Source organism: Tympanuchus pallidicinctus, unplaced genomic scaffold (genome assembly GCF_026119805.1).
Source record: "Tympanuchus pallidicinctus isolate F22 unplaced genomic scaffold, pur_lepc_1.0 scaffold15, whole genome shotgun sequence".
Classification (NCBI taxonomy): Eukaryota; Metazoa; Chordata; class Aves; order Galliformes; family Phasianidae; genus Tympanuchus; species Tympanuchus pallidicinctus.
In genome coordinates this window covers 20,693,579-20,718,224 of record NW_026294669.1, presented here as the reverse complement: position 1 = coordinate 20,718,224, position 24,646 = coordinate 20,693,579, and the positions used below count along the sequence as shown (strand labels likewise).

The 24,646-nt window shown below is 37.7% G+C and overlaps 1 long non-coding RNA gene across 1 annotated transcript in view; it reads left to right on the top strand.

Moving 5' to 3' along the window:
• The window catches only part of LOC128077000 (uncharacterized), a 55,388-nt gene extending 33,428 nt beyond the window's left edge, over positions 1-21,960 (top strand). The window contains exon 3 of the long non-coding RNA XR_008204766.1: positions 19,484-21,960. This is a non-coding gene — a long non-coding RNA (uncharacterized LOC128077000). The remainder of the gene's footprint in view (positions 1-19,483) is intronic.
• The last annotated feature ends 2,686 nt before the right edge of the window (positions 21,961-24,646 follow it).

The window sequence follows — 24,646 nt, the reverse complement described above, 5'->3', positions numbered from 1 at the left end:
CTTAATAAATAGCTAATTTAGGATCTTGTTCTATATGCAAGGATATAATCACAAGGCATTCATTTTTAAGAGGTTTCATTTATTCTTGTGAGCTTAATTATTGCAAGGAAACCATGAGCAATTTGTTTTTTTACCAGTGTCTGATTTCTGAGAATGGTTATTAAATATTAAATGGATGCATAATTCAGGCAATTAAGAAAGTAATCACACAAAGTAATGTAATGGAAGTTAATTATTACTGCATAAGCAAATAGTTCATTAATGCTAGTAGTTGCTATGGCTGCATTCTTAATACATGCAGAACTGAAGCATGAATCCTCTGTGTATTCAGAGGTACTACGAGTACGGTGCTGCAGAAAGAGTGCTCCTAATGAATGGAGCAAGCAAATAAGGTCATATTGACCTCTGACTTGTCTGAATGCTGTAGGATCATCATTACTTAAGAGAGTTTTATCAAAACCGTGGATGCTTCAGATGCTTATAATCTCTCCTGTTTGTAATGCAGAGAGTGGCTTAAATCAAGGAAAAGAAGGTAGGAAATTCAGCTTGTTTTAAAGAAGAAAAATAAAAAATCTCCAGTCCTGTTTCCCCTGTTAAAATCCTACCTAGTGGTTCTCCTCTTGTTAAAAGGCTATAAAATCATTATATGTAACTTAAAAGGATTGTACAATTTTTCAGTACAAAAGCCTAATAGCTGACAACCACCTTGTCAGATTTTGCTCTAGTTGAAGAACAAAATCTAACATTTCCTTGCTAATGTTATTTCCCTAAAGCATAGCACTTCATAAAGACTATTTTAAGTCAAGAGACAGTGATGCAGCTATATTCCACCCAGAGGGCTGCGATGCAGAGATACTAACCTTACAGCCACGCCGTTCAGCTGGGGATGGAAGGGTGTGACTGAAGGATGGAAGGTGCTAAAACAATAATGAGGGACTTACTGCAACCTCAGAAGTTGTGAAGGCAGAGCCATTGGGGCTGCCTTTTTGTAGCTTTGAAGATGGGAGGAATGTCACTTGTCCATTTTTACTAGTATGGTATTATCGTGATAGGGAAAGGAAAAGCAAGACAGAGTTGTGCTTGTGATAGCAGCAGTTACTGTGCTGGGCAGTGGTTGCAGAGTACTGCAGTTATCTGCATGCCCACTTCTGCTAGCTGCTAGTTCTTGCTCATCCTAGCCCAAAATGCAACCAAGCTGGGCAAAGGGGATGGTTTTACTTGCTAGCTTTGCACTAGTGCTAAGGAAAAGTGGGGTCAGATGAGTTAGCATTGACTGCTCTGAGCTGTCTAAGATGCAGTAGCCCCAAAGGTCTGTTTGGCAAGTGAGGACACTGAGGTTCACAGTTATTAGTCATATTGTCTTCATCTCAGAACGTCTCACAAAAGGATCGTAAGGAGAGGAGCTTGTAGGCACTGGCTACTGCCAGCCGGGTGCTTACTGATTTTTCCAGGGACATTTTCAGATGGTGGCTTTATGGCTCTCTATGTATATAGCACTTGACCAAGAGAAGGAATCTGAGGAGGCGAGAGAAAGCATTTTGGTTGCAGCTCAGCACTGCGCGCTGTGGTCTTTCCCAGGAGCAGGGTCAAGCTGCTGGAATAGTGATATGATAAATCTGAAAATAGTGCCATAAGACCCTGTGACTGGCTAGGAGAGAAAAAAACATTACCTCTTTGGATTTGAAAATGCACTCTTGTGCACTTATGCACAATGACATTTCTTCATTTATTTTTAAGACCACTCATTCTGTGAAAGTGTTCGTTATTTTGAAACTCTAAGTGCTATTTCAGAATGAAAACAAATGTTGAAGTATTGAAAATTCCCATGGGACAGAAATTATGTTTTTTTTTTTTTTTTTTTTTTTATCAGGTCTAATAACCAGCAATGCAACAGCATGAGCAGTCAATCAAACAGGAACTGAGCCAGCACAACCCCAGGAAAGTTCCTTTCATCCCTTCTTTATTTGAGAAGCAAACCCTTAGTCTTTTTGCAAGCCCTATTAAACGTCCGGCTTTTGCAGAACGTCTGGGAAGGCTTGAGAGTTAGCTGCACAGGGCTGAGTGTGAGGGAACAAGTCCCAGACTCCTGCAGCCCCACAAACAACACCTTGCTGGGGCCATCTGAAGCTCTCCCTCCCCGTGCAGCAGCAGGGTCCCTCTGTGAGCTGCCAGCAGTGGTGTATGGCTCTGAGCCAGCCGTCTGTACTCTGTTTCACGGCATCACCCACACCTATTCTGGAGCCTTGCTGTCACATACTCAACACAAAGGCTGTCCTGGTGCATAGGCTGCTGGCTGGGACATATTTGCACCCAACTTATTTCAAAGTGAGGCCCTGCATAGTACTACCACCCAGGGGAGAAAGAGAGCAGAGGTGGCTTTTTGATCAAGCAGTGATCCAAAATGATAACTCAGTCAATAAGTGTTCCTTCCAGCATGCACTGAGTGTGCCTCTGGGCACTGTGTTGCTGCTCCCTTTTGGGAAGAGTTCTTGATCTAAATCATACATTTCTGGGTGGCTGCCTTAGGAGCTGTCATCACTGCATTGTCATTATTTTAATTGTCAAAAGCACTGCTTATCCATCCTTTGGACAGATGAATGTGTGATCAGTGCACTCGGAGGCTGTGTACACAGGGGTATGTACCAACTGTTCCTAGTACTGATTTTATTTTTAATCTGAATGACACCAAAAAGAAAACAGATTTCTGGAAATGAACACGTGAAGGGCAAAGATCTGATTAAAACTATGTTCCTCTGAAATGAGAGGATTCAATATACCTGTAAAACAATTTGTTCTGAATATAAAGTTTACTAACATAATCTTCTCACCACTATGTGCTTAACGCTCTGTATTTTTCTAATCCAGCAGTTGCAACTTACTCTGGACACAAATTTTAAGTCTCATTTGTGTTGCAGAAATATCCCTCAAAGCCTTCCTTTAGCAGCAGTGACACTAACCATTGTTTTCTTAAATGAAAACAACTGGTCTTTTTGTGAAGTAAAATCAGCAGTAGAGCTGCTAGAGCTGATTTTTATTTTAAACCATATTGCAATCCTTCAAAGTTCTGGTTTAATATAGATAACTGGTGGATGCTTTTTTCTCATTTTATGTGGCAAAAATTATGGATTCCCAAATGCAAAAGGAGTTTTTGAACTTGATGTTCAAAAAATAAATGAAAATTTTGGCCTTCAGTTCTTTAAGATAGAGCTATAAAATTACCTCATTTTAAATTTAAGGACCCTAATTTCCACTACAGAAATATGCTTCGGTCTCTTTGAAAGGTAATTCTAACTGACAGTTGCATGATGGAGAAGGCAGAGTTACTAGAGCATTTGGAACAGAGGGGAAAAAGCCTAAATCGTGGCAAAAACTCAGCACTTTAATGCCTGAGATTTCTGATAGTGTACCAATTAGCAGGAGGAATTCATCATCATACCTACCTGGTGCTGTATATCTTTTTCCAAGCATTCTTACCAACTGCATGTGAGAAATGGAGAGTATTTAAACCACATAGTGTATGGTGTGGATTTTTTTAATGATACACTGATGAGACTCTTCAAGCATTTTTTAAATTTCGGTTGAGAGTGATCAGATCAGAAGTATAGAAATAGTTGAGGTGAGTATACCTACCTTAGCAATGACAACACTAATTAGAACTGAATAAAAATTATGTAAGTAAAAAAAAAAAAAAAAAGGCAGAAAAACTGACTGAAGAAAATGAGGGTGGCTTCACTGTTAGTAGGGTTGTAGTGAGGTGGTTTGCTGATGAATTTATCTACCCAGGAATGCATATCTCCTCCTCCTCCTCTTTGTGTCAGTTACCTACTCAATTTAGTTTTATGCACTTAAAAATCATAATAAATGAAACTCGATGACATTTCTTCCTGGGTAAAACTAAGGATTTTTGCAACAGATTAATTAGGATGAACACTCTTTAGTTTTCAGCACCTTGTTGGCCTCAGAAGTGATACTATTTAAACTGATAGCTCCTTTGTTTTTAAAATGTCTTCACTAAGATAACAGACCAGCTGCTATGACTGGTCTTATTGATGCCTACTTGGCCTCCTAAAGACAAATTGGGTGCTGCATTTGCAAAATACCAACATGTCCTTTGCCAATTGTTTAAATGAACAGGTTATTAATCCTATCAAATGTGGCGTAGATTGGGGAGTGTGGGATCACGAACGATTTCCTAGTTCTCAAGAAGCTGTTGTGAATGGATGAGGAAATATAAAAATATTACCTGTGAGAATTGTTCTACAGTAAAACTGAACTGGCTGATACAGTTGGAAAGGGAATGCATGGTGGTTTGAGCTGAGAAACGGTCTGGCAGAACCAAGATACGGTGAGGGAAAACACTACACTCTGGAGTCAGAATTTCTGCAGTGAATTTCCCTTTTTATTGGTGAAGCCAATTATCTATGACTCAAAAGTCTGGGATGATTTTTAAAATGGTATGGGGTGAAGTTCAGAAGATAGAGTTGAGCATTAAAGAAACAATGGTTCTTGTGAAAAGTACCAAACAACGTCGAGGTATGCAAAGTCTTCACAGCGGGTAGTTCAGGCATTTTTTCATGACTAGCTCTAACAAGCTATCACAGAATGGCTTATTCTGAGTGATTCTTCATTTCCTCAATAGTTCTGTTGATTTAACTCAGTATAGTCATACAATAAACATTTCAATAACCAGGTCAACATGCAGTATTCATAAATTCTTGCAGAGCAGCTCTACATCCATCATGCAGTATAGTAAAGGTTGAACACCAGGCTTATCCTATTTTTCATTTTTCTTAAGCATATGCACATACTTCTTCAAATCATATCACACCATTATTTATAGATTCTGGGAAGCTGTCATGAAACGTGAATATGAAAGATGTACGTATAATTGTATGGAGTCTGATACCATAAGAAGAACTTTAGATTTAAATATTTCTTCAAGTTTTGGATTTGGAAAATATTTTCCTTTCTCTCTTTGGTCTTCAGCATGCAAGTGTAAAAGTAACAAATGACCAGTTGTGGACTGTCTGCCTGTATAGGTACTGTGCTGTTTTCTGTTATTTGTTGTCAGTGTGCCTGAATACATTGTATTTGATCTCATTGTGATAGATACTATAAACAAATGAAGGAAATCCTGAAGGCTGTCCACCTAAGTCTTAACAGAGAGTATCATTAACTTCCAATGGGCCTGGCGTGGAAGGTTTGCACAGAAGCTGAAAAAATATGTACCTGTGATGTTTCATCATCAACTGCTTATTTTGCATGTAGGTTTTGTTAGTAGTCCTTCATCGGAATATAATTTCAGGCTGCTTAGCATTATTTTGATGTAACAAAGGGCAGAAAACTTTCTTATTTGCTGATATCAATCTCTTCTTTCCTTTTCACTGTTCTATTCAAACACCTTAACCAGGTCAGTCAACAGCTTGATTTCTTGTATTATTATTCCTGCTTCCTCCATCCAGATTATCCTGTTCTTGGGAAAATCTGGTGGTACTCTGGTAGAAGTTAGGCCTGGGAGCATACAGGCTGATCTTATTGGTTATGAATGTACAGATCATTAGTCAGCTCCCAGTTTACTATGAATGGTGCTACCAGAGCACAGCCTTCCCCTCAAACTGGTCGCTTCAGGAGCCCAAACAGCATATGGCTTCATTTCTGCCATGGAATATTTCTGTCTTAATGTAACACTTCATCTAGTCAATGGAGTTGCAATAGGGACTTAAAGGGAGAAGAAAATGGAACTGCACGGAAATGCAAACAAAATGTGTTGAAGAAAAGAGCTGAAGGCAAGAGAGGTGAACCCGTTGAATGTGATTGGGGTACTTGTAGGTTTGTGCTGGGGTTTTAGTGGTGTGTTCGTATTCATGTAGTGAAAAGAAATCTGTGCCTGTAGAAATTTAGAAATTTAGATAATGTTAATCTTATAAAGCTAATTCAGATCTGAGGTTAAGCTCATGCTTCAAAATTGGTTAATGGGATAATAGGAGTAGATTTATGCTGAATAGTTATCAGATCACTTTTAATATCTTTGTTCCAATTACAATCTGAAATACCTTGATAGTATTCTGTGGAAAAGTAAAATAATGATCAAAATCACTTAGATGAAATTTCTATTCTTGTTGGTTACTGCCTACAATATACTGTGAGTTGTATAATAAATACAGAAAATGAAGGCAGTTCCAACATGGAAAAGCCTCGTCTGAAGACGAAAAGTAAGGAACATAGGGTACTGGTTGAAAACCTAAAGCATAGCCTATTTAATTTTTTTTTTTTTAATGGTAATTTCTTACAAAAGATTCACAACAGGCATCAAATGCTTTGGTGCAACATTGGGAACCACTGAGCAGCCAGGCTGCTTATGGGGCTAAATAGCTGCAAAATGCCCTCAGCTGTGATAGCAGCAACAGTTGATTTCATGTAGAAAGACAGAAAGACTTGTCAGAGGGAGAAAAGCTCCATCTGGACCACCTGAGTGCACAACCCCTTCAATGAAGTGAATACTAGCATTTTGCTCTGAGCCTTGGTGGAGTAATATCTGAGTTGAACCTACGTAATGTGGCATGATTCCTAAGCAGTAACCTAATGCTATCCTGCCAAGGCAGTACATTACTGTCATAGCTCACTCTCAGACTAGTGTATGTTATGCACTGTTTGCCTGAAGTAAACTGAGAGGCAGAACATCTTGAAAATCACTTCTGGGCCCTTACTTGTATATGCGAGTCAGTTAGCAGAGATGGTTTTTCGGTTGTGAAGAATTAGCACTAACGTTTCCTAGAAACTGTTTTCTAGATCCAGAACTCATTAGTGGACTCCTAATAGGTCATCTCACTATTTGCCCCTGAACTGATGTGTTGCCAAGGCTTGTTTAGCAAAAGGCTCCCAGGGAAATTCTCAGGAGTATGAGATCTGTGCACACTGACTCCTTCCCTCTGTCTTGGTAAAAATATAGAAGCCATTTCATCTTTTCCAGAGTTAGGATTTGTTACTTAAAAACATCAAAAAATGGAGCAGCACAGGATTTTTTTCTACTCTGCAGATGCAACTGTGCAGGGACCTTGCTTTCTGCAATCACCTACTTTCCAGAAACAGGTCAGCATTGTAGATATGACTCTTGCCAGCCATGAAATTACTCCAGAAATACTGTAACATTTTGGTGGACATCAGTCATTTTATTAATATGATGTATATAAGTAGCTGTTTAGAATTCAAGTTATTTGTTGTCAAATGAAAGATAGAAGTTAGTTATGCCTTCAAGTTTTAAGTAGGAAATTAAATAGTTCACAAGTTTTTAAAAAAAATTCCTTATATGTAAATTTGGAAAATGTTCTTTTTTTCTTTTTTTTCCTGGGGATATGAGAATTCTTTGTTTTTAGGTACTTTGGCATTCCTATTGCTAAGTTTTAAAGCCCACCTCTAGTGGAAATGCTAAGTCATGGCCTGAACCAGTGATTGAGCACCTGGTGGGAAGGCAGGTCCAACCCAGGGGAGCTCAGGTGTATGCAGTGCATGTGAGTGACCAGAAGGAATGGAGCCAGGATCAACCCCTTTCCGGACTGTATTTAATGATTGGCAGTGGAAGCAAGGGTGTCTTGCTGGAGATCCTTGTCTGCCAGAGGCCTTTTGAAGGTAACCAGACCTTTTCGTTTGTTTCTGTGTCTATGGCTGCTGTATTCGGGCTTGTTCTCATTTGGTGTAGCCAAAGACTTTGCCAACCTGCTATTATCACTGAGCTTTTTGTCACATTAAGGTATGGTACCACTAAAATGCATTGAGAAATGTGTTGTCTTTTAAGAACATCCATAAAGTTTGGATAAACTCTGGGAAAGTATTAAATACTTATACCTTAAACTTCTAAATATTATTTTTCTGCGCATCAGGCTATATTCAGCCAGCCTTGTTAGTATGCTGTACAGTACTACATGCCAATTATAGAACATGAATAATACAAATATATTTGTAGTTTTTATTTAGGAATTATGTTTATGGTTTGATGTGTGCAATTAACTTAACTTTACTATATCTAATACAATATCATATTTCCTCCTTTCCTCATGTAACACAATAAAAATCCACTAAGAGTACAAATTAAAGGAAGAAAAGGATGCTTCATTTTTCACTAAGAATCTTTACTGCTGTAGTGAAGCAAATGACATTTTAAGATACATAATTGTTAAGATATATCTTTTGTGTCCTATTCACAAGTCTGAAATATTGTTCAGAGCCTGAATGGTATGGTCACTCAGAAATAATATACTGTAATTTTCAGGTCAAGGAGAAACAGTGACGTTAAACACAGAAAAAGTGCTAAAATACATTTTAACTAACGCTTCTGTTTGAAGGAGTGAGTCCTGGATGTAGTGACGTAAAAACTTTGTTTCCAGCTTCAACTTGTTGAGATCAAATCATAAATGAGTTTATGCTTCCCAGGGCATTCCAATTTGGTCAAAACATTTGTGAAAATAACTGATTGTTGTAGGCACTCCTGTGGTTATTTCACCCATGTATTAATGTCCAGTCCAAGGCCTTCAAAAATACTGGTACTTTCTTATTGAAAGAGCATCCAACCTGTAATGTTGTATTCTCACTGAACAGAAGAGTGAAGGAACACTTTTCCTCTTAGAGCTGCAAGCCTAAAGTGCTTGCAGTTCTGAAGTGCTGGCAATGTCCTTGGCCACCTTGGTCTCAATCCTTCCTCAATCAAAGGAGGGTGACTCCTATTGGCTTTGGAGCACCTTGGGTGAGACCCATTCTGAAGCTGTTGCGAAGAACCTTATGCTCTTCTAACAGTGTTTCCTGTGGCCAGCTCCAGTATGTAAATTAATTCAAAAACTCCATAACCAGTGTGAAATGTTGCAATTGCTACTTAGGGATAATTATAAATCCCTGTAAAGACGGTACGTGTGAAAGTCTCTGCAGATTCTGTCTGGGACATTCCTGGGCGGGAGAGAAAGCTTGGCGCCATTTTTATGGTTATGCCTGTTAAGATTTAATAGATGGAAAGTTTCATTAGTGAACTGTGTTGCAATTAACTTGAAGGAGGTTTCAGCCTACTGTACGCCGTCCTTCCTCAGAGAAAGTTATTTACATTTCCTTTTGGTAATAAGTTATTGGCTTTTCAGCACTTGAATGTTAATGAATGGCAAAGATGAAGATTTAACAGAAAACCAACAACAACACATAACGTGATTTTCTAATCATGGTAAGAGAGGATTAGGTCAGATATGTAACCTTCTAGTTGATGAGTGCACCAGTTGCTGAAAGACAAGACTGAGTTGATCCAAAGGCAGGGGATAACACAAATGCAAATTTAAGGGAGTAGTTTTCTCCTTGGTAATATCTGTAATAAGGATTAATGGGGTAATAACTTGGGTTTTGTTTGTCTCTTGACCAGCCTCCCTTGAGGCCAGGTTCTGCTTGTTTCATACAGCATTTTCATTGCAAAATAGATTGGGATTTAGATAGTTTCAGTATCGTGGCTGACCTGCCACAGGTGAGAGAGCAGGCACACAATTCCTACAAACTTTAGAGTTCCTGCAACTCCCAATACTTCTCAAAGAGGAATAAGTGGTTGCTTGAAATCAGAAAGCCATCAACTTTTTCTCAATTTTGGATCTTCCCACTTTATTTAGTAAATGTGTTCTTAATAATTAACATGAAAATTAGAGTCTGAGTCATGAAAAAAGGAAAAGGAAAGCAAACAACTGGCTTGTGTCAGTGTTAATGGGACAAAGCGTTGCCTATGTGCTGGTGACACATCTAGAGCTGCTCTGAAGGGAGAGTCAAGGTGGTGATCACACTGTTGTGGGTTTTAAGGTGTTTGGAGATTGCCCAAGTGAGGTCAGCTGGGGCTGTGGTGATGTGGCTGCAGTTCAGTGGGACAGCAGTGCATCAACTCGCAGCATGGGACAGCCTTCCAGAATCCTTGTCTCTCACTCCTCTACCAAATTATTATTTGCATTTGATTATCGCAGTCCTCAAAAAAATGCTTTCAAATGGCATAAAAGCAATGTCACGTGACCTTTATTGGTTTGTCACTACAACAGAGACTCTCCCAACCCCCTGTGACTTAGAGATGCAACCTGTAGTTAAAAGCTGTAGGCAAGGCCGCACGTGTAAACGGGGACTGGTGATTTGGATAATTAGTGCGAAAGGCAGAGCCCTGTCGCTTTGCAAGAAAGTTAGCAATGATATGCAATTAAAAATGAACTGTAAAAGGTAAAATTATACGCATGTATGCAATGCAATAGACCAGGTTGAACAAAGAGACAAAACTACAAAAAAAAAAAAAAAAAAAAAGCTTAAGTGTACTAATTTTGAGTGTTTTCAGTGAAAGCATTTCTAAAGGATGAAATGGGGAAGACTTATCAGTGGCTTCTGTGCAAACAGGAGCAGATCCCATTACATAATGGTTATCTTGATGTTCATAGGCTCTGTTTTTTATATATATACATATATATATATATAATTACATTTTTATAAATTATATATACATATATATATAATATATATAGTATATATATATTTTATCATATTATATTATAGTATAGTATATATTATATATAATATAATATATAATATATTATAAAATATATTTATATTATTTATATATAAATATAAAAATACTTATATATGTATAAAATATGAATTATAAGGTGTTATAAGTGCTTGAATGGCATACACTGACAAAAAATAAAACTAGACTTTAACAGAGAAGAATGATGTGCACAAATATTTTCTCTTATGAGTTTTTTCTACTACTTTTTTTTTCTTACCGACCTCTGAAGTACTCAGCCTTGCCACCAGTGTTCTTTGTATCATAGAAGCTTCAGGTTGGCCACAGAATTATTTATGTTTCAAAAAATATGAGCTCCGTTCCATTTTCTGCTTATCTACTCCTCCTCTTTTTGTCTTGCGAAACTGAATTTCTGACCTGGTTCCTTTTCTTCGGCAATAGTCCAGGATTCTTGTTACTGCGATGCACAGTCTACTTGCCTGCTTACCCACAAAGAAATGTTCATTTGTTGAAAATCATGTGAATTCATAGGTATTTTTTTTTAATGCTTTCTCATATAAAAGTATGAGGAAAAAAAAATCTAGACTTCTTGGTTGCAGTTATTTTTAGAATTGTTATTCATAAAATAACTTTTTCTTCCGAAAGTATTCTTAAAAAAAATAATCATTATTTACCTACACTTTTCTTATGCTTCTGGTTTTAAGCTTGAATTTCGTATTGGCACACACAAAAATAACGTGACTGAACATGCAGAAGAGGAGGACAAATAATGAATTAAAAGTTGAAACTAACAGTGTAGAGGCTATGCATGTAGGGAGAAGCATTTGTCAAAGTAACTTAGTAAACACAGCAGTGTCTTGAGGAGACTTGTACAGAATGGAGTTTCTGTCTGGAGTCTTTCAGAAAAGAGCTCAATAGCCACCAACCAGGCTTGAGTGACACAATTAACTCTGTTCGTGACTAGTGTACAGTAATATTGTAGTTGTGCTGAGTTACTGAGTACGAGGAAGGAGTGCCAGGATCTGTGGAAGCAAAACTTGGAAGCGAGTGCTTTGAAGTATTCAAGGATGTATCCTCAGTGGGAGGCTCAGGAGAGCACTGACTATCCCAACCAAATCTAGCATATGGCTTTACCTTGGCATGGCAGGAAGGCCCTATAGAGTAAAGGCTTCCGCTTCTTAGACTGCCTTAGCATTGTCTGGGTGCTTGCAGTACAGTCCTTTTGGGTTCTTTTGGTCTGTATATGGTTATAAAAAAAGGAAGCACATAGGAGAAAATACACTTAGTGATGAACTTGTTAGTCCTTTGTGTATGCTGTTGTATATGCACGCTTTTTGTCTGTGGGAGTGCAGCTCTGAAACTGTTCTCCTGTGAGAATGATGAAATCTGCGGGGGGACATGTAGTAATTGGCTATCAAAGAAGTTATTGAGAAGAAAAGCAGTTCATTAAAACTGTCATTCCAGCTGAACAGATACCTATATTGTAATAGTCTGTAAGTACTGGTTATTCAGTTATGTTATCCTTGAAGTAAATCTGTTCTCTCAACAGCAGAGGAACACTGCTCACTGAGTTTTATCTTGGATTTATTTCCAAGAAACCAAATCAGAATTCCCATCAGAGTGTGGATTTCTTAGTCTGGAATAGACTAAGTAGAATACCACCTCATGGGGAAGACAAAGAAACAGCAGGCATTTATTTATCTAATGCCTCTGAAAATCATAATCAGAGCACTATTTATTTAAACTGAACAGCTAGTTGTTTAAAGGCCTACAGCACTTCCATGAATACTCATTTTTGGAGTTGAAAGCTTTTACAGCTGTTTTAGTTTCCCTTTGGCTGACCAGACAGATCTTCAACTTCTTTTGTTCAATGGGCATATTTGGAGGAAATGGGGAGGTCTTGATTGTGCAGTGTAACTGCTTTCAGAGTGGTTTGACAAAATAGCAAACTCCAGTGTTAAGAACTTAGCATTTTAGTTAGGAAAAAATGCCTATGGCAGCCTTGGTGACCTTGGAAGAAAAAATTACCTTGCTCAGCATAGAAGAACACGACAGAGAGCTGTCACTTACGTTGTGTTAGAGAAAACATGAAGATAGTTATCATGTATTTCTAATAAATCAGAATGACTTCACCGTATTTTGTGTACTGCATATTTATTATACACCTCTAAATCTTTGGAATGAGGTAGGCTGCAATACATGCTGTCACTGTCTAATCTGTCTATCAGATGATATAATACAGAGGTCCTAACTGCTGAGGTTTCTAAAGAGCCCCAAACATACCTCACAAAAGAATGTTTAACCTCATTCTTCTGGAAAAGTAGATTTTAGATATTTCTTGTACAGTCGTGTTCTGCTGAAGTAAGTTCTTTCCACAGATTTGGTTTTACATAGTACTTTATCTCATTTCTGTCCATAGTTGTGCGCTGCTGAGTATATGATGTCATACAGATATTGTGTAGCACTTTACCAGCTAGCTTTAATTTAGTAGTCGGTGGATATGTACATTTTTCTATTTCAAAATACAGCAGATAATTATTGGAGAATAGATACTACCTCTTGCCTTTTTAGTATACAAAGGCTCTGCGGCAGGTTTTCTTACACATTTTTATATATAAATCTCTGGCAGTATGCAGTGTTCTTTCTGATTTTGTCAGTTTCATGTTACTTTAAGCACCAATTAGTCAAATACCCTCATGCAACCTTTTAATTTAAAAAAAAAAAACATTCTAAATAGTCAACTGATGTTAATACGATACCTTTTCTTAGGAACAGCAGTAAAGCAGATGTGCAAAAGAGTTACTTTCTCTTTCCGAGGATTGTTTGTTTAGTCTGCTTTCTTTGTGTATTGATGTCACCAGTGTAAGGATGTACCTCATAGAAATGGCACCTTTCAGGTGCAAAGGAAGCATTTTATTTCTAGATGGTGATGTGTAGCTTTCAGCATTTGAAACATTCGTTTAGGAGAAAGGAGTTATATCCATTCCAAAAGGAGTTATATTTTTTGGTTTTTTTTTTAATCTCAGAACTAAAGATGAAAGAGCCTTGAGTAGGATTAGAATGAAATCTCTTTGGTGACTCTAAACTAATATTTCTTGGGGACGCATTTGCAAGAAAAATGCTCAAAATATTTGCCACTCTGCCCCAAGCCTTTAGTGCTGTGTGGATGCTCATTTGGATCAACTTTCACTGGCTTGATTTCTATTTTCGTTCTTTTTCAGAATAAAATCTCAGTCTGCAGCAAGTCCATTAAGTAGCAGAGATCATACTTGTCCAAACTGCTAGTTTTATGTTTCTCTTGCTCTCTTCCTTTTTTTTTGTTTTTAATAAAAAATGTTGAGAGAAGTTTACATGCATTGTCAAGATAATTTCTCTTTGATCACTGCAACCCAGGCAAGCTGGAAGGTTCTGTCCAATGCATGGTGTAGATGAGAAAAGCAAAACATACACACACAACTAAAGCATTCTGTTTGGAGTTAAAAACTTCCCCAACAGACTACGTCTTTTGCAAGTAAAAGAAATACTGTAACTATTTTATTGTAGCATTGCTCGGCTGCAACAGAGTTGTACTTCTAGGGGCTGTTACCCGCTTTGTGGGATGGTTGCTCAGTGAAATTGCAGAGTTCGAAGACTGATGTGCATTTGAGAAAGTGTTTGTGGTGCTTAGGATAAAGGCCTCCTGTTCCGTGACTCCATCAGCTGGGCATTACTGTGATATCAGTAGTTTGCTAAGAAACTTGGCCTTTGAACTAAACTGCTGCATTAGCAGGGTTTTTATTTAATATATTTAAAGAAATTGATCCTTTAATGCAGGACCTCCAAAATCCCTGTCTTTTCACATCCTTTCTGTGAATCATTTTTTCTTAGATAGATAAATAATATTTTAGGTAAGAGTTGACATGAGCGATTTTGAACTTGCATCCAAACAGTCTGATGGCATTTTCTTTGTATTTCTGTGGATGAATTTAGCTACTTTTCTCTCAGAAAATGCAGAGCTGTGACCTGTGTAAATGAGTAAGAAATGCTATGAGATTGCAGTGATTTGTTGATTTGCATATTTAGTTGAAAGGAAATTCTAGCTAATTAATGAGTTATGCTTGTTTTGATTTAAATAAGCAAGCCTAAAAGCCACCGCTGTTTGTTTAACAGAGGCTTTGTCTCTTTGAACTTAAGTTAACATACCTTAATGACAGGTAATGATTGATAATGGTGTATTGTAAAGTTCAGGTAATAAATAGTGTTTTACTCATAATACTGAATAATGTACTTTTTATGGCCCAGTTTGATGGAAAATTTCCTTGTCAACTCTGCCTAATTGTCCAAACAAAACCACCCATTACTTAAAAAACTGCATGTCTAACCTAGACACATTAATTAGGGTCATGACTGAGCCACGCAAAGGAATATAGTAACACTTCAGCTATCTTTAAGTATGATCTTTGGACAGTGGTCCTAATGTTAAACTGAAGTTTAATGGGGAGATGTTGTTTACACTACCTTTTGTAGCTCACAGACACATGTTGGAATCCATCCACGGTGGCTGGGTGGTGGGAAAACAGCATCTCCCTGAAGGTCTTTAGAGGTCATAAACAGTATTAGTTCGAACATCAGAAATCACAAAATCAAGTAAGCCCGGATGAGAAGGGAGGAAAAGAGGTTTTCATCCAGTCAGAAACTGAAGTCAGTAAATATCATGTTCCATCAAGGTGAAGGTTAAAAAGCGCCTTGGTCTTCAACTGTCAACATCCTGGAATCCTGTACATCAAAGTGCTGTGCCAAGCCCTCTGTGAGTGCTGGCGCTCTCTCAGTACTTCATCTGCTTTGAAGTTTCAGGGATTTTTTGCTGATAACGTAGTTAGTGAGGATCCTGAAGTACCAGAATAGCCTGGGAAATTTAAGTCCAAATTTCAGAAAGCTCTCAGTTCAGAATTGAACATGTTCAAAGTAATTTTTAGGTGTGTTGTGTTTGCTATTTTTCCTGCTCAGAAGATTCAGCACATGCTTCAAGTTTGAGACTCTACAACTATTGGTTTTATTGTATTGGGCAAGCTCACATTTCTGACCCAGGATTTAGTACCATATTTAAAATCATTTGGATTTATATTGTACTTGAAGGTTCAAGAAAATATGCTCTATACTGTTTCAAATCATTGGTCCTGTTCTACTATAGCCTTTCATTTTCCTTTAATGACTAATCTGCACAAATGAAGTGAATGCTTTAATTGTCACACGTCTTCATTCACAGGATAGAGTGGCTTATTTCCTGTTCTGATTCCAAATTAAAAAAAGAAAAATAGAAGCACATAAAAATTTGTGCTTTCTCATGACTTTCTGTTTTAAAATAGTATGGGATTCTCATGGTCTTTTTCATTGCACTTGTGCTGAATTCAGCGTGTATCTGAGGTTGATGCTTGTGCTGAGGTTAATACAATAAAACATGACAAGAGAACCTGCCTTCCCGATTATTTGTTTGATATGTTTCTATGATTTTCTCTTTTTTTTTTTTATCTACAGAAGTTTAACTTCTAAATCAGGACAAGCAGGTGCTTTTACCTTCATAACCTATGGTGGCAATTTGACTGCGTGATAAGTGATTGTGTTTCATTGCCTGATGGAGAAAGCAGAGGCTTCTTCTCCAGTGATGAAGTCCATGAGAACTTTACCATGACTCTTAGTTAATTTGATCATGATGATTATCTGGATTTTCAAGCAACATCTACAGGCTAACACAGCAAATTCATCAAATAAATTAGGATACAATTGTATGTCTAAGTGCTTGGAGAAATATTTCTCCATTTATGTGATGGAATGGAGGATGCAGGGCAGTTTTTCCTTCAGATTCATTTGTGGATTTGCAGGTGATTTGCAGGTTGTTCTCCAGACAGTGAAGAGCTCATGCAGACAGCATTCCTTCCATACCCAGACAAATGCTAGCTAAAAGCCAAAAGGAGAGATTGGTGGAATCTCAATAGTTTTTTATTTTTGTGTTTCGTCCCTCCTGGAATGTAAGAACTGATGAGCCACGTTGGTTCATTTCATAGGAGAATGCTTTTTAAGTAACAGTTGTGTGAGAGGAATGTATGTGCAAGCTTGTGATACAAATAGTTCAAGACAACTGTTAACTGCACTTACTCATTTTACAAAAGTACCTAGTTAGTTTTTTTCCATATATTCTATCTCCTATGTAACATAATTTTCCCAGGCAAAAAAACCCCTCCAACAACAAACAACCTCATGTGTTTTCCTTCTCCTTGAGCATGAGTCTTTCCACGGTTCTTAATTTGACTGCTATAACTGTTGAAAATAAGTACTAAGATTCACAAGTAATGCTTCACTTGAGAGACAAGTTTTGTCTTCACGATGTATTATCATCTTATGCTGACCTCCAAACAGAATTACTCAGTGACTCATTCATGTAAGTTTTCTGAAGGTTGTATTAGTGTAGCCTGTTTACTGATCATGTTCATTGATAGGTTTAACAAAATTTGTTCTGTGTTGTATTCAGTCACATGATCTGATTTTTGAGTGGTACTGTGTGGAGCCAGGAGTTGGACTCGATCCTTATGGGTCCCTTCCAACTCAGGAAATTCTATGATTCTGTGATTGATGGCTCTTGGAGCAATAATGGTAATACTACATGAACTCAAATTAAGTTTATTTTCAACCAGTTTTTTTTTTTTCTAAGTGAAAGTAAGAAAGTATCTATCCCGATGAGTGTGACTCTTGATGAAGTCTGCATTTAAAAATGTGATATCCAACCTACAGTGACTTACTCAAATCTACAATGAAAAATAAAAAAGATAATTCTGGGGAAACTTGATCTTCTAAGAGTGGTTGTGGGGCAAAGCAAGTTTCTAATGGAAATGTCCTTTGATGTTAAGTTTAGAGCCCTTTGAGAAAATAGTGCTCAGTCCTCTATGTATTGTACAAGGGAGTATATAATGCTGCTGATTTTAAAAAAATTCTCTCCCCATGGCACCCCTGAAGTGGAGAATTCCCTGGGTCTCAGAAACACAGCAGCTTCAGCGTAAGACTGGGTGCATCAATACATTTGGAATAAATCAGAAAGCACCTCCAGAGAAATAGCTGTCCTTTTCCTCTCTGTTGTTTTCATTCAGTATTAGAAGTATGTAAGGTGTTATGCCAAAAGGGATTTGTCCTTTTTATCTAGAAAGAGAAACACTTTTGTTATTTGCATTTCTGAATTGCTTAGCTGCCCAAGCATGCTTTATATGTGCTGCTTGAAATGTGTCATTGGATCACGTGAGCGCTGTTCTCTAGCTGATGTTGGACTTTCTCCAACAAATATGGATTATGTTAAAGTAGGTTCTGAATTGACGAGGATATGTTAATAACTCCCAGATGGGCATCTTTGCTCAGGGAAATACAAGCGGTGTATGGCAGGAGCTAGTGTTTGGCAGGTCCATCATTCCGTCATTAAAGGCCACATTATTACTTACAACTCTACTTGCATGACAATTGCTTGCATAAACTCAGGCTCTCAATAACAAATACACACAATTTGCTTTTTGGTATATTTTCCTTTTGCAAGGTTTTTTTTATATGCCAGCTAGTTTTCCCTCCAGTTGAAGGTATGTGTTTTTGAAAATGAAATAATAGCATGAAATATACACTTGGGTCCCACAAATTTATGATAATGATCTTTTTTTCTTTCAAGTATATGATAAAAACAAAACAAAACAAAAACTACTTTCATCTTCATGTTTTTGTAGCCTGTATTCAATGTTAAAGGCCATCTCAAAAATTCTGTTGACTCGACAATTTAAATTGTGATATAATTGGTTATACTATATTTAAAACAAAATAGTGTTTATTTTATGCTCTAAGGGGATTTGTCGTCTTCTGGGTTAAAAAAAAAAAATATTTTTCATCCGTTTCGTGGATGAAGTTGGGGTTAGAAAACTATATAGGTGTATACATGAGTGTGAATTATGTGTTAAATACGTATTCATTATGCACCTTGATCACTCAACTTGCACTTAACTGTTTATCCGTTTCACCAAAACATTCCAAAGCTCTGTTCATCCAACAAACTTCTGGAAAATGTGACTGGCTGGAAAGTACTCCTTTCTTCTCTTTTTGCCCAACTTTTCACAGTCTTACCCTTTGCAACTATCCAGTTATCAACTTGAAAAGAAATGCAAAAGCCCTATCATTTTTTTTGGATGATATTAAAAAAAAATAATTATAATCTTTACTGCTGTCTAGAAGAATGGGATGCTTTGGTATTTCTAGATTTCATTCTTATCTTTAGTCCCAGAGTTCAGACTCCTGGAGCTGAAATCTATAAAGCTTGATCTCTGGTGATGACCTGAGGGGGTAGTTACCAGGTAAGATGATACAAATAGTACAGACAATAAACTTTTTTTTTTTTTTTTTTTTAAAGGAATCTTCATAAAACATGCATTTTTTAAGATGAACTAAAAATATTTTTTTTATCAGTTGCCTAAGTAATTCTATCCCAAAGTCAGTTCTGTTCTTCATTTTAATGTTTTTTTCACAAACATACATCTGTATTTTCTCACTCATTTATACTCAAACTTGGATTTTGACTGGCATATCAATGATAATGATTACTTTACAGTTCTTAATAGTGAAAAGCAAAGTATACATTTTGCAGTAATCTCATTGAGCCAGCTGATGTGAATTTGCGTTTTACAGTATATTCTGGAGAAAACTGCTCTGTTGGGGCAGTATTTTCTGTTGATGACCCAAAACATCAATACCATCCGGTGTCTGGAGCTGACCCAAGCAACAAAGATACCATGAGGGCTCCACATATTTTTGTACTTCTCCCGTCTCCTTCTGCATGTTATGATATTATTACTCTCAATCTGGCACTTAATTTTCCTGGCTCTTAAAATGAGTGTTGCAAGAGTAGTTGAATGTAATATGTGGTATTTTAATATTGTGACTCTTAATGCTACATAAAACCTTTGTTTCCTACAGGTTTATTGAGCTGGTGTATTAGATTTCCTGCTGCATGAGCAAGAAGATTATGATGGCTTACGTCTAAGTGTGCTTTTGGGAGGCATTTTGTATTTTCTCTATAAATAGTCTTTCTAAAACACAATTTTGAAACTATTAATGTTTATATCACATTATACATCTCTCTAAGTTTACTGTCCTGAGTATACAGTATGGTTGCAAGAGGAAATCTTTTTGTCTAAGAAACGTGTTCAGAATTGTCATTGTTAAAAGGCTACTGAAAGGTAGGTTTGCTACTAAAATGCAGGTTTGTTATATTTATCTTCTTATCCGTATGGTATTTTTGGCTTATTACACAATGTCGTTCCTGTTTTCAACACCAGTAAAATTGCATCTTTTAAGGAGTTAAGCACTTCAATAGAAATTGCAAGTGTGTGAGCATCCTGGCTATTCTGTTTGTGTCAGAAAAATGTCAAATGAGTCAATTGCAATTATGAGTTCTTCACAGATAAAAATTAGACTTGAGGATTAGTGAAGAACTTGTATTTTACACTGCATGAACTTTTTTTTTTTCATCTTAAGCAAAAGAATGCGCTCATTACAGAATTAAAAAAAAACAACCCTGGGAAGATCTTTTGTCCTAAGATAAATGGAAAATATATGGGGGAGAAGGAAGCAGAGGTAGTTCATATGTGTAGTATCTCACTGATGTATATTCTGTTTTGAGAATAATTTAATGAGCAATTTCTCCACGATTTATAAGAAGATGCCACAGGCCTAACTCTGGAAGGTCCCCTGGAGCCATTTATTCATCCACACATGAACAGCCAGTTTCATTATTTTTAAAAATGGAACATGAGCAAAACAAATGGTTAGCATAGTTCCGTCCAGTGTAATGAGAGATTATCATCTTAAGCCATGATCGTCTGGTCGGTTGGGCCCAGCTCCACATCCTTCTTGGGTTCAGGTGTGGGTGCCGTGTGGGCAGTCTGACAATTTACTGGGGCATGGGCATTGTTAGCTGGCTGTGCCTCTGGGTAGGATTTGAGGCAGGCCTGGAGCAGCTCTGGGCCGGGAGGGACAGTCAGTGCCCTCTATCAGTGCCGGAGCTGGTGCCAAAGCCCAGGTGACATGGAGGAGGCATTAGGTCAGACGAGTTACGCTAAGTGGCAACTGATAAATTCAAGATGACAATCTGTAACAATGGTATTTCTCCTAGTAATTAATTCCAGTGGTGCCCGAGGCAGTGCTGGGTTGCTGCAACCAGTGTGGCTGGAGCTGAGCAGCTAATGAGAAAGCATTACAGTGAGGACTGAGGGCTGGTGTGTTCTGGCAGGATGAGGTCACTGTGAGTAGGAAGTGTTAATGCAAGCTTCGTGTGATAAACTACAACAAAGAAACACTGTGTTATTTTGAGAGGCTAAAATGCAGGCATCCTTTGGTGTTTTTTCACGTATGGTCTGTAGAGTGGCACCACCCATCATTGCCCTGGTGCCAACACGTGCACACCATGCCTGTGCTGGTTAGCTGCTGCAGTGGAACACAGTTCCTTTCCTCCCTATCATTTGTTCTAATTACTGTTGTCAGGTAGCACTGAACACTCAGCTTAGAGGAAGAAGTTTGGTGGGTGTTACTGGTGAATAGAAAGAATGGTGAGAAAAAAACACTTGGGCACTCATCATTCTCCCCGGTCAGCAGCAGAGATGGGACTGCTTGGCACTGGTGTGCAAAGAGCCAAGTGCTTCCAAACACTTCAACTCTGCAAGGTGTGGGGCAAGGCTACCTAAGAATAATGATTGTCCTGCCCCGCTGCAGCAGTAGCACAGGTCTGACTGGGTCGTGTGCAAACTAAAATCCACGGTGGAATTTGAAAAAATATTTGTGAGATTTCCCCGGGCTGTTAATTCCCCATAGCTGCCAGATTTCCGTTATGAGTAACTACAGGTGCTGTCTTAACAGAAATATGTGGGTGACAAAGTGCTTACTAAGTGCTGTTACCAACAAATCTCAGAAATTGTTCTAATTAATGAGTGATACTTCATAACTATTTCTTGTTAATTGTGAGGATATAGATGAGACGGGCTGCGTATTTTGGCATTTGCATTTTTGTTGTCTAAGATCTAGCAGATATTTTAACATTTTTGCTTTGTTTCCTCTTGTTTCATACTTAGGTGTAATGATTGTTTTCTTCTGAAAGCATTACAACTACTTCAGTACAAATACTTCTATTTGTATTCTGTTCTATTTGTACTGAAGTATGGTAGATAAAAGGGTAGATAAAAATAGTGTTTAATCAGATCAGTAAGACTGCATCTAGTCTCAAATGTCAAGTAATATTATTAGTTGCCACGCTTGTAACCAAATCCTTGCGTTATCTCAGAATATACTGGACTATTGTGGATGTTTCTGCATGTCTTCTCTTCCAGCACATACCTTTATCTTCTAAAGCTGACTTTTAAAAAATATTTCAGCAAGACCTTATGCATTTTTTTCTGTATTTTGCTCACATCTTATCTTTTAAAACAATACCCAGTATACTCATAAAAGAAAACAAATTACCATACATTCTTTCTCTCATTCAATTATTTTTATACAGTATTGAACTTTAATAGTGAAAATATCTGCTCTCTGATATAGAACTTGAAAGTGATGTTTGAGGCCTACAGTTGCAGCAGATAATTAAAAAAAGGTATTTAATACACTGACCCTTTCAGTAATCAGATTTGCAGTGACGCTGTTTCTCTGATGAACAATGAAAGAATCATCAAGGGTAATATGCAGTAAGACAAGCTGTGATCTAGCAAGTGACAATTGTTTCCATGGTACTAAAATATTTTGAACGCATTCCCTTCTTCTGTTTGTGTTACAAGCTTGTTAGATTGCTGAGGCTTTATTCATTTCGGTAGTTACACAGAGAACAATTATTTTGTCATCATTTTCATGAAAAAGGAAAAATATCCCATAGTTCAATTTCTGTGGCACAGTCTTAGAATTTCCATTAATTAAATGATGAAATGGAAACTGTTGTTAAAATATACTAAATGCAACAATTAGGCACTATTGCCATTTATTTTTAATTCTTAAACCACGGGCCAAACACTGTAAGGGCAAATTAAATTTTAAGCAGGATGGTGAAGATGCAGGTGTAGAACTACTAAAGTTATAGATAAATTCGGGGATTTCTGTAGAATTCTGTGATGTCACTGCAGTGTTGAAACAGGTGCCTATGTAATTATCTGCATTTCAGTATTGGATAAGTATTTTCATGGAAGACATGGGGAAATGCTTTTTACTCTCCGTTTGGACTCATCTTCTGCCATATTGAAGAGATTCAAAAACGTTCATATTGGTGTTCAGAGGAAGAAATGGTCAGTAGGCGAGATCTATGTAGTACTAATTGCTAATCATTTACAACCCACGTTAGATCAATTCATTTGCTCATCAGAAATTTGTGAGCATAGTAAAATCTGAGCCGATGTAAAAACTCTGCATGGGTTTTTCTATCTGCAAAATATAAGTGTTGTAATAGTTTTCTGTAGAAGGCATTTTTAACTGTCCTATGTGGCAGGAAGACTTCTGAATGTAATGCTAATTACAGAATCACGAAGGTTGGAAAGCAACACTAAGATCATGTAGTCCAACTGTCAACCCATCACCACCATGCCCACGAACCAAATGCCACATCTGCATGGTTCTTGTTACACTTTCAGGGACAGTGGTTCCACCTCTGCCCTGGGCAGCCTGTTCCAATTCCTCACTGCTCTTTCTGAGAAGAAAAGCATCCAAATATCCTATCTGATATGGGGAGGGGAATGTCTACCGATGATACAGCCTAGAGAGGGAAAAAAAAAAAAAAAAAATTTGTGATGAAGAATGTTTTTACCTGGTAGTGAAGATTGCTGTTTTGCTACTATTTAGGTGATAAACTTTTAGGGAAGGCTATTGTGAGGAATGGTTCAGGCAGGTTAAAGATGTAAAGTGCTAGGCTATAAATGGATTGTTAATTTCCACGTTTCATATTTTATAAAGGATATTTCTTGTTAAATTGGAGAGCCTGGAAAATATATACTTGCTGCAAGTTTCTGAGAACTTCATTATAACTAAAAACCATTCCAAAATGTCTCATTAATACAGTAATGCTTTTATCAAATAGTGTCAGTATAAATCCAGCTTTAAATATGAGTTACTGGGTTGGAATTAGAAGTAATACACATTAAAACTTTAAAAACATATTTTCAGTATGGCTGAATGGTATCACACCTGAGGATGGCCAATGAATCTGGGTTTTAATCTTGATAAAATAAGCCATATTATGGTTTAAATACAGTGGTTTTTTTTCCCTTTAATTGCAACTACTGAATTTCCCAGCATCGGAGGAAATGTTTTACATTACAGACTTTTTGGAAAGTCTGCATGGTTTAATTTCTTTAGAACAACCCCACAGTTTATTAATAAATTTTACTTCAGGTCCCAGTGCAAAACCCATGCGGTTGGTAGGAGAAGAGATGCTTGGAAATCTTTTTTGTTCTGCTCCCTGACCCTGTAGTTTATGCTAACCAGCACTTGTGTTTGTGCATTCTTCCATCCCTCAGTACCTGCAGCTACTTAGTGTAGCAAATGTGTGGCCGGCTGAACATAAACACTGAGAGATGACAGGGTTTTGCTGCAGAGGGAGGCCAGGCGATACATAATTGCATCGTTGGCTCTCGTTCTGTTCCCACATGTAGCTTGGTTAAATGTCACTTCAGGCTGCAGGCTCCCACTCTCCCCTCGGCCGTGGGCCTCGTGCAAGCCATATTCAGGCAGCACAAGTGCAGGTCTGAGCCAGGTCTGCAGGGATCCGTTTTGTCTCCAGGCCTCACCAATCATTGACCCAGCTATTGTTGTTTGTGGTACTTACTGGTAAACTTTTGCAATCAATACAACATCAGCCCGTGCAGCTCCTGGGAATGGAAACCTGAAGTAGCACATTTAATCTTGAGGCTGGCTGCTGCTCCCTGCTCTGCTGCTAACGGGGCAGTTGGCCTCCGAGATGCAGCATGATTGCTGAAGGGTCGGGAGTGTGTGATGGATGGCTGCTCCCGATGTAGCACCTCTCCATCCAGCCAGAGGTAGTTATAATGACAGACCACAATTGCACACACAAAAATTCTTGTACCTCATTTGTAGGCTTGCACAGTGATA